The 11,714-nt window shown below is 43.0% G+C and overlaps 1 protein-coding gene across 3 annotated transcripts in view; it reads right to left on the reverse strand.

Annotated features, from left to right (window-relative positions):
- The window catches only part of PIEZO2 (piezo type mechanosensitive ion channel component 2), a 1,161,909-nt gene that overhangs the window by 252,347 nt on the left and 897,848 nt on the right, over positions 1-11,714 (reverse strand). The gene's annotated exons all lie outside the window — the stretch shown is intronic.

Consider the following 11,714-nt stretch of genomic DNA (forward strand, 5'->3'; position numbering starts at 1 on the left):
CATAGTCCTGTTTCTACCTCTCCTGATTCCTTCCCCTCCATCTTACAGCTGAGAAATAATGCCTCCTGGCAAAATTTCCATCCTGTCACAGGAAGTCCTCAACATCATCTCCAAACTTAAGCCTTCTTCGCACTCCAAAGATCCCCTCCCCCCAGCCTCGTCCATGACCTCAAACACATCATCGCCCCCTACTGGACTTCAATCATTAACTCCTCCTTTGCCACGGGGTGCGTCCCTGACTCTCTCCAGCTCGGTCAAATCACTCCCATCCTCAAAAACCCATCAGCTGACCCGAATGACCCTAACAACCTTCGCCCCATTTCGAACCTTCCACTGCCATCTAAAGTCCTGGAAAAATTTGCTCTCCTACAACTCGACAATCACATCAACAATTTCCACCTACTTGACCCGTTGCAATCCGGTATCAGAAAAGGATGCAGCACGGAAACAGCCATGCTCAAGATTGTCGACGACCTCCACCAGCTCCTTGACAATGGGGAGTCCTGCCTTCTCATTCTCCTTGACCTCTCCGCTGCCTTCGATACAGTTAACCACGCCTCACTACTTAACTCACTCAAAACCCGTTTTGGCATCAACGGTCTAGCCCTCAAATGGTTCTCCTCCTTTCTCCAACACAGAACACAACAAAGCAAAATTAAGAACTTCCTCTCCAACCCCACGCCGGTCCCCCTAGGCGTACCCCAGGGCTCCATTCTCTCTCCCTCCCACTTCAACCTCTTTATGGAACCCCTTACCCTCATTATGAAACAAGCAGGAATTAACTACCCTCTCTACGCGGACGATACCCAACTGTAATACAAGATCAAATCCCACTCCAATATTCTCCACCTTAACAATGCCCTGAGTATGATCCAATCCTGGTTCTTCTACAATCACCTCAAACTTAACCCTAATAACACCGAAATCATTCTCTTCTCACCCAAAAACAACAAGCTCCCCATCCAAGGCTGGCTCTCTGACCTCAATACCCTGAACTGCTCGCACTCCTTATCTAACTTAGCAAAATCACTTGGCTTCAATATCGACAATAAACTCACTCTTAACAACCACATTAAGAATGTGTCAAAAGGAGCTCTCTGCACCCTCTGGCATCTTAAAAAACTCAAACCCTTCATTCCTTCTGACGACTTTAAATGGGTTGCCCAATCCCTAGTCCTCTCTAAAATAGACTATGGTAATGCTATCCTCACTGGAATACCCAAAACACACCTTGCCCACCTCAGATCTGTGTTTAACTCTGCCGCCATTCTAATCACCGACTGCAAACGCTTCGACCACATCTCCCCAGCCCTCAAGGCCCTAAATTGGCTCCCCGTCGAGGGAAGATCTGCATACAAGACTGCCTGCATTACACACAAAGCCCTCCACTCACAAACCCCGCTAAATCTCTCCGACAAACTTGAAAAAGCAGGCTGCTCCCGGTAGACGAGAAGCTCAAATGCTCTACCTCTCGTCCCCCCTTATCAAATAGGAGTTCCACATAATCCCGCTTCTTCTCGGGAAATGCCCCGATCATCTGGAATGCCCTCCCCAGAGACCTGCGCTGCAACCCCTCGTACCACAGCTTTAAAAAATCTCACCTTCTCTGCAAATACTGGGGTCCGTAATCGCTGCATTCAATCCTTTATTCATCCCCCGTTATTCATTCTCCCTGACAGTCTTTTTCTGCACGACTCTTCTCCCCTCTTTCGTCCTCCTTGACTTTTTTCTCCACTCTAATGCTACCCTTCCCCTTTTAACACTCACCTCAAGCTCCTCCTCAATTCTCCCCCAAACTCGTTGCTCCCTTCTCCTCTCTTTTGCTCCCTCCCACCGTATTTCACTCGATTTTTCTTCGCTTCCTCACTTAACAGCCCCGATCTCTCCCTCCCCCCTTCCCTAATATGATCTGTGCTGCATGTTTCGGACAATGTATATTTGATCAGCCCAATCCCATTTAACTGCATAAACGAAAGCCTTGTCCCGGGTAAACAACCCTTCTTTAGCTCCCTTGCCTTTTTTATTGTTTCTGTGTTAATTGTTCTGTAGTGACATTTTCGTTCTATTCATGGTCATAATTGTTAATCTTTTTGCTTATTTAAGAAGTGTTTTTTGTTAAATGTGTAATGTCTGTATATTGTCTTGTTCCCGCTGAATCTACTGTACTGACTGGAATCTTAATGCTCATGTAAAGCGCTATGCTACCCCCGGGTCTTGAAGCGCTATATAAAACTTTTCAAATAAATAAGTAACTACCCAAAGAAGAGTTCAGAAGCTTTGTTGCGTTTTTGACTGGTGGACGCCATTAGGAGCTTAAATAGAAATGAATGGTAATGTAGAATAGAAAGCAGAAAGTGGAGTCAAGGTAGACTAAAGTGAAAAAGTGTGGTTATTACAATGGATTGGATGTTACTGCTAGTTTGTAGGCTCCTAGAGATTCTCATTTGTATTTAAGATCATTAAACGTGGTAAAGGGAATTTAATTGGTCCGAGAGTCATCATAGGCTAACTGCAAACCAAGGTGATAAACTTGACTGAATCTTGACCGAATGGCATTTAAACAGTGTCATCTAAAGATTCGCCCTTATGTGACGAAAAAAGTAGTCACGCTTCGGTTCAACTATATTTAGAGCAAGCAGCTGGGAATACAAAAATGGGTTAATTTATATCAGTGGGAAAATGAGAAGTGCATATTTTGCGCAAGGAAGTCTCTAATGATGGTTCTGTGTGCCTGTGAGTGGATCTTGTTCCTGCAGAGAGTGAGGGGGCTAACAGGGAGGTAATAGGAATGAAATGCAGTAGGGAAACATAAGGGAACTCAGAAGGCACAAGCCATACCTGGATGTTGAAAGAACATCTACATATTTGCCAGTGGGAACACTTGGAGGTGGGCATTTTGTGAGGAAGAAGGGTTATGACACTGGGAAGGCCCCTGGAAAACATTTTACCTTTGGATTTCCGAACTAAGCTTTCACTAGCTTCCTCAATGTGAACTCCCCCTTGTAAGCAGGTAGTATCAAGACTTTTGACCAAGGCCTCAGGGAATCCACTTCATATAAAATTTGGTTAGATTCTAACTTTTTTGCAATATAACCTCCAATATCATATTTCTAGCATGTGTCTGGAGAAGGTGGTTTCATTCCAGGTGAACTTGTGGAAGAAACAAACTTTTCAAGATAATAATGTGCATTGTGAGGTTTTTCAGAAAGACATTAGAATCATACAAATGTATGCAAACCATGCCTGAATATATTAACTGAAAAAACCAAAGGTTACAGGGACGTTATAATTAGGCTCAGATGTCACTCGTACAAAACCATTGAAATTCAGCATGTATAGATACCTGAGCTAACTATAACGTACGCCCCCACAATGCATTGCTTAAGACCTCACACATTACATCACTCATGACATGGTCAGTGACATCACTCATGACATCACTGATGACATCATCTAGTGAGTGTAAGTGTTTTTTAAAGGTTTCTTAGTCTTAAAGATAATTACTAAGCTACAGCCTAAGTTAAATTACTATTCTTTCTGTACTAGTAATCAGTGATACTGTTTCAAACATATGTCATCTGAGTGGCTTTGTGATTGTCTGTATTAGTGTGTGAGTAGGTGCCTTAGAGGCTGTATGGGTATGTGAGTCGGTGTGTGAATGGCAGTATAGAACTGTCACTGGATGTTGAGTGGCTGTATAGGTCTGTCAATAGCTACATGATTGGCTGTATGGGTCTATGAATGGGTTTGTGAGGGTTTTCTGGGTGTGTCAGTGGCTATGTGAGTGGTTGGATGGGTGTGTGAGTGTGTGTGTGAGGGGTTGTATGGGTATGTATGTGGGAGTGTGAGTGGTGATATGGTTATGTGAGTGGGAGTGGGTGTTTTATGGGTGCATGAGTTGTTGTATTGGTGAGTGAGTGGGTGTGTGAGTGGCTGTATGGGTGAGTGAGTGACTTATGGGTCTGTGAGTGGATATGTGAGTGTCTGTCCTAGTGACTAAGGGGCTGTGTGAATGGCTGTATGGGTGAGTGACTGTGTGTGTAAGTGGCTGTATGGGTGATGCAGTGGCTGTTTGAGTGGGTGTTTGGTTAACTGATTCATTGTGTGAGTAGCTGTGCTGGAGAGTGAGTGCTATATGAGTGGATGTATGGGTGAGTGAGTACATGTGTGAGCACTTGTATGGGTGTGTGAGTGGATGTTTGAGTGGTTGTATGGGTGAGTGTATGGGTGTGTGAGTTGTTGAATAGGTGACTAAGTGGGTGTGTGAGTAGCTATATGGGTGAGTGAGTGGCTGTGTGAGCAGGTGCATGGGAAGTGAGTGGCTCTATGGATCAGTGAATGGAAGTGGTTGTGTGAGTGGGTCTATGAGAGGTTGTATGGGTTTATGAGTGGTTCCGTGGATGATGTCATCAGTGATGTAATTTGAGATGTCAGAAGTGATGTCACTGACCATGTCATGAGTGATGTAATATGTGAGGTCAAAAGCAGTGCATTGCAGGGGCGTAAGTTATAGTTAGCTCTGCAGAATGTGTTTACCGGTTTGCACCAGCACTCACCTCTAGTTTGACAGCATTGTGACTGGAGGTTAACGTTCTAGGTCCTTATCACAGCCCAACTGCTGTGGTCCCTCTACTATGTTTGATTATGACTGCTCCACTTTGATTGCAGTATCCGCCCCCTCTACTCTTTGGTATTTATCATTGGGTAAGACAAAAAACACCCTAACATGGCCCCTCATGCTGATTGATGCAGCACAATCGCAAACGCTTGCGAGCAAGCACTTGTGCTACATGCAGCACGCATGACAGCAGAGAAGGCTGATTCCAGGGCTCTTGGAATTTGCAAGGCCACAGGAAAATAAAGGAAACATGCACCAAGGATATGTGGATAAGTGTCTCCTGTGGTGGGTGGAGGAAACCAGAGACGCACTTAAAATGTAGGAACAAGGGATGAATAGCACAGAATATGTAGAAGTCAGTGAAAATAGACAGGAACAGAGTTTCTGTGATTTTAATTTCACTATTAAATGAAAGACTACTTTTTACAAATATTTCTGTACTTGCAGTACTACCCTTTTATATTAAATCATGTGTGTATTTATTTAAAATTTGCTGTAGAACAAAATTACAAGACGGTTATTGCAATGTGTCCTTGATTTAAATGTTGAGATTGTCTGACAGCATCAAATATGATGTGGAAGAAATAGAGACCAAAACATGTTGAAAGTAAAACTAAGTAGCACGTAAGTAAAAGGCTATGATTTCTTAAGCGTGAGAGTGAGACAAGGTGTGGTATGAGTTGCCATCTTTCAAAAACACCATGTAAGGGGTAAACCTGGACATTAGGTATATTGTCTCTGGGACATCTTTTCTTCAACAGCATCTGAAGATGTTAGACTGCTTTTTTTTTATATAGATACTTATGGCCTTTGTCTTTCTGAATCAAATGATTGCTGAGAGCATTAATATGCATGCCCTCCGCATCATAAGGTAAGTCTGGCACCTTCAATTGCGCCAGATTAGGAGGATGCAGGTGATGAAAAAAACAAAGAGCGCAAATACCAGACCTGCCAACCATTTAACTACAAATTGATTGCTGATTTAAAGGTTTTACTGGATTGAGTATGTGCAATTCAGAGCCTTCACACCTAGCCCAGATTCAGGACAAGGAACGTGGGGCACCCCACCAAACTAGTCCTCACTGCAGAGTACCAGGTGCAGGACTGCAGAGCTTTGCTCAGGGGCAGCAAACTAAGTCATAATCACAAGTGGCGAGCAGAAAACATACCACCTCAACTGTCACACACTAAAACAGGGGCAGGCAAAGAGCAGACCCACACACTTGGCCCTGTCTTACCAACACACCACTGACTCTCCTGCACAGTCGACAAGTGTCTTTTTCAGTCCTGTGCTGGCCACGGAGATTCCATTACTATACCAACAACCCACAGAGAAGATCCAGTCCACTATCACTGATCCCTTGGCACTGACGCCACTTTAGGTTCTGGCTCGGGCTGTTCTATCAGGCGTGCCATTCTGCACCATGTCTCCTCTGCAGTACAAAGAAATTGGGAGGAGTCGTACCTCGAAGGAAGGCTTGGGTGAAATGTATTCCATGCTGACCCCACAGCATCACAGCTGGAGAGGCAGCTTCTTCCCTGCACTGTGGCAAAACCCGAATTTGTCATTTGCTGTACAATTAGGGCACGTAATTTGGCTTTTTAAAGTCGTGTAGGACTGGGTGACAGACTTCTGCCACACGGAACTCTGCTGAATTTCAAGGAGTTTTCAGGTAACTCTGTGGAATTCCGAGGAGTATAACTCCGCGAGTTCCGCCCACCCCTAACTGTAACCTGTAACCTTTGAGAGTGGGTGTGTGAGTGGCTGTATGGGTCTGTGAAAGGGTATATGAGTGGGAGTATGGGTCAGTGAGTGGGTGTGTGAGTGGTTTTGTGGATGTGCGACTGGGTGTGTGAGTGACTGTATGGGTCGTGATTGAGTGTGTGAGTGGCTGTTTGGGTCTGTGAGTTGATGTGAGAGTTGCAGAATGGGTGTGCGAGTGGGTGTCTGAATGTCTGTATGGGTGTATCAGTAGCTGTGTGTGTAACTGTGCCAGAACAGTACCTCCCCTACCCCTTTATCAAACCATAGTCCACAGCTTTGCACAAAATGTCTACCCAACTGGAGTACTTTCTACTGGTTAATTAGTAAGTGCTACCTCATTGGGTAAATGTCTGTGCATATTCTAACCACATCTGCATAATGGACCAAGAGGAAATGTCTCCAGTGACCTTGTGTTTGTTTTGCAATATGATAGTTTCTCATGCACCTTCATTCAGAAATCGGTGATAACATGAATTCTCATATAAAGAAAACGACTATAAAGAGTTAAATCTCCACCAAACACGGATACTTCTTCTTAAATATATGCAGCAAGTGCTTCTTTGGTTAGTGGAGATGTCCTCATATTCCTAGGCATCAAGAACAAGTCACCAAAATTGACAGGAAACATGCTGGGGGCCTCTTGTTAAGCTGTCCATCATCCTGGTAAGAGTCGGGAAGACCTTTGCATACTAATAAGGTGGGCAGGGCTAAACAGGCGAAGATTCTAAGGGATTTGCACATTTGCATACTGTTAGTAATAACTATGGAGAGGAGGCCCCCCTACAATACTTTTAGGTCCAAGAGGAGGGAGGTAAGGATATACAAAATAGAAAGAAAACCTCTGTTTTCGGAACAGAGGTATTCTTTCTATTCTATTCTATTTCATACTGTTAGTAATGCAATGGGAGAACCATAGACTCTCTTGGGACAGGCCAAGAATTAACCCATTCATTATGGTCACTACAGATTGCCTAGGCTACATCAACAATTCATCCACCTTTACCAATGATTTCCAATCCATTTTCACTGTGTAATTGCTGAGAAAATATACTTGCTTTGCCTTCACCAAGCCCAGGAAGTTAGGATCATTTTTTACAGAAATGGAGCTTCAACTCGGGCCCTTGCTATGCTTATATTTTGTAAGTGCGACAACTTGAGGTTTAATTTCTGTGAAATGAACATCAAGGCAAGAGCCAAACATAACCTTTCCACAGTTGTGCAGAGAAAGTCTACCCAACTGTAGTAGTTTTTTACTGGTTAATTAGTAAGTGCTACCCAGTTGGGTAAATGTATGGTGTGTATTCCACACTACAGCTGCATAATGGACCATGAGGAAATGTCTCCGGCGACTTTGTGTGCATTTCGGCAATGTTATTGTTCCCTGTGCGTCTTCATCCAGAAATCTTATGATAACATGAATCTTCCGATAGAAAAGACAACAAGACTACTACAAAGAGGTAAATCTCCAACAAATAAAGGTCCTCTATCTCAACTATATTAAGCAAGTGATTCTTTGTTTGGTGGAGAAGTCATCATAATCTTCGGCATCAAGAAGGCATCACCAAAATTGGTGGGAAGCGCGTTGGAGGGACTTTTGGTAAGCTGTCCCTCATCCTGGCAAAAGGCGAGAAGACCTTTGCTTACTACAGAGGAGGACGGGGCAAGGGGAAACAGGTGGTTTTGCACATTTGCATAGTCGTAGTAATTTAAAGGGAGAACCATGGACTCTGCTCTCACCAGGAGAGGCCAAGAAAGAACTCACTCATCACAGTCACTAAAGATTGAGCTCCTATAGATCAATGATGCATTTACCTTCACCAAGAAGCCACTGCTGGAAGAGAATTGATCCTAATGTAAACTATGAGTGGAAGCTGTCAAGGGAAGCAAGTGGGTGTATTATATCCCCAATTGTGGACTCCGAACAATGGTGCTTTGAAGAACATTTACAATATGGCAGATTCACTAATTAAGGACTAGTGTTAATATTAAGTTCATGTGAAGTGGTTGAAATGATAATATATGTCGAAGTGAAAAGAGGTACTGGACTTTGATTTGAAATGCACTGCAGTCTTACCTAATACATTACATGTCTTCCCATTAATTTCTACAAGAGAGGTAAAGACATGCCTTGATAGTTACAATTTGCTTTTAAATAACACGTGATTTGTGTACCTCGCAAAGACTGCTCACCTGTGATCAAGTCAGTATGCTGAAACGCATCAGCAGTGAGCAAACTGCTACACATTTTGTCATCCAAATACACTGCATGGTAATTCTGGAATCTGGGTGCACACCACTTTCGTTCTTCTCTCTCTCTCTCTCTCTCTCTCTCTCTCTCTCTCCCTCTCTCTCTCTCTCTCTCTCTCTACATATATATATATATATATTGTTGATTGAACAAGCTGCCATAAAGCTATATGGGGAGCAATGAATATATGTCAGCAGAGAGATTTCAATTTAAATATATAACGGAGGACAGTGGTAGTGGCATTTATTGTCTCTTCAACACTAATGATGCATCTGACGTATTTAGTCTAAAGCCTGAAAGTACTAAAAGCACAGCCCCTGCATGTACTATGTAGGGGTATTTAGGCACCTTGTTGTGTACAACAAATACCATAACACTGTATTTTGGACCATTTGCAACAGGTGACAATTATATGCAAAAGACACGGATATCCTCAACAAGTACTATGACAGGAATGTCCTTAAGAAGTACTACCATACAGCTGCTTCCTGGTCCCAAATAACAATAAGGATAAGCAAATTAATTACTAAAATGAGAAAAAATGAAAGAAGAATCTCAGACAACACAAATTGTATTTTTAAGATTAAATTGGTGTCACAGTGTGAATCAGAGGCTGATAGGAAAATTGCTTCCTATTGAAACACCTGCAGGTCCAGAGGCTAATTTGTTGCTGCTGCACTGAAGATCATAATGTGGTACTAGACAATTGTCGTGCTCTGTCAAGTGAGCTTATTATACGGTACTGATCCACAACGGGGATGGCCAAGCAAAGTGGTGGAGTGAAGAATGACTCTGGGTGGTGTGATAGGGAGTGTAGAGGTACCAAGTCAAAGGTCTTTGAAGCACACAGAGACCGGTATTATTCATTAGCCAACAATCAAATGTTTAAGAGCGAAAGGAGCAAATACAAAGGCTGCTAAGAAAAAAGAAATCAAACTTTCAGCTTCGAGTGTGGAGCGACCTGTTCAAGGCAGCCGAAGATAGAAATAGCAGAGATTTTTGGGGGAATATTGCCAGAATGTTCATAGATGGCCCAAATAGGCATGACCATCAGATTTGCTCACAGGCCTGGGTGGACCAATTAAGGGTAGTATTTAATAGCCAACCATAGACCAACTGGAGAATGAAACATTCTACGCCTGGAGGTAGAAAGAACAATCATAGAGCAAAAGGCCAACAATGCATCCAGGCCTGACCATGTCCAGTGGACATGCTTTGCTCTAAGGTCTGGTCAACGATCCTGCCTAAGATTTATAACGCAACTTTAGGACGGAAATGCATCCCTTCTTCGTGGCAAACCGCTATCATAGTTCCCTTCCACAAAAAAGGAACTAAGCTGCTACCCAGTAATTACAGGCCTATTTTATTATTATACACCACTGGGAAATTCTTTGGCAATGTTTCTTTAAATAGGTTTGCGGGCGTGGATTGAAAAGAAATGCACAGGCTGGATTTGTAAAAGCATCAGTACCATCATTCAAACCGTCAAACTGTATATGGTGTGTACCAAATACGGAAAGTTGCTCCAATCGCCTCGATACCTATCATTATTAGATTTGAAATTGGTGTTTGCTCTAGTCATCGTATTCAAACCGTGGCACTCGCTAAACAAATGTGGGTGGAAAACACCCACCTTCAGGGCTCTTACATTTCTGCATGCAGAAACAAGCGCTTGTGTCTGCTACGGAAGCTCTGGGGAATGCACGCCTTTTTTCTCATTCATTCTTGTGTACGACAAGGTTGAAATTTCTTCGCCTTTAAGGAAATCTTCTCTCTATATCTGAAATTGGGTTTGGTGCCTATCTGCGGCACTATCACCCTAGCAACTGTGTTGTACTGGCTATGACCAAATGGCAATTGCCACGTGCATCATATCTGAAAGTGGTTATGGAAGCATCAACCCCATCCAACTTCCAGTTCAATTCCTGGCTAATCTATGTTAAGAGGAGCTTGAGTGAACTTGGACTCTGTCATCTTTGCTCCAGTCCAGCTCTCATAGATCAAACTAAGGCTGGCTTGGTAAAAGACACCTTCATGAGAAGGAAACTGAAATCCCGCCTTGGACAGACCACTTCCTCATGTTTGACTGGTAACTATTTGCAAGTAACACAGACATTGGGTATGGAAAAAATCTAGAAATTAAATTGTCCTTGATACACCACACACTTTTTTTTCAATTCCACTTGGGCACTTTACCTTCCAAGTTTGCTGCTAACCTTTTTGGGTCTGATTGCTGTGATTGTAAGTTTGGAGAGCGGGAGACAATAACATGCATTTGCTGTTTTGCACCAAAATGAAGCACTTACGCTCCAAATGGCTTGCAGTACTGTTTTAGCAGTTCTCGGTTGTAACCTGCACTAAAGCACTTGCACTTTGTTAGAGAACGGATAATCCAAAGTTCTACTTGGCAGTGGCCAGTTATAGTCTGGCTCCCTGGATAGTTATGAGAAAACACTTGACAGCCCAGGCTTAAGTTAACCATCAACTACGTCGGCATTCTTTTGCATAATCCCAATGTTGCTGCTCTCTTGGTATAATGAATCACTGCAACCCTAAATACAGGGCTGTTGGCTCATAGATTGTCACTTAATCAACGAAAACATCGTCTTTTTATAGTTTAAAGCTTTTTACAGGGCTTACTATGCAGTATGAATTTTGGAAACTGGTGATTTTGAAAGAATGAGAGTGCTGATGTTTGTTTAAGAAGATCTTTTAATGGTCACATATTTATTATTGTATTATTTAGTTTGATGTACTATGGCATATTTATGCCAATTCAGAGATTTACCACTGGGAACATTATTTGGAATTCCATGAGAATGGAAAAAATCTGAACGGGGTGGAGAATACTTCACTGGTTGGATTTCCTTCTTACACCTTCACTACGGTGGAGGAGATCAAACGGGTGGGTTCTCCACTGGACTCAGAACCTCCTGGAGACATTAAAATATTTGTTTACACCTTTCTCTATGTCAGGCCCTGACTTTTTGTCAAGATTTAACTTTAACCAGCTGCTGCCCTTAGAGGTGCCAACAGGCTGGTCCTGCAGCTTTATTCTACGCTGCCCAGGCACCGTAATGTGC

The sequence above is a fragment of the Triturus cristatus genome, chromosome 5_2, assembly GCF_964204655.1.
Source record: "Triturus cristatus chromosome 5_2, aTriCri1.1, whole genome shotgun sequence".
NCBI lineage: Eukaryota > Metazoa > Chordata > Amphibia > Caudata > Salamandridae > Triturus > Triturus cristatus.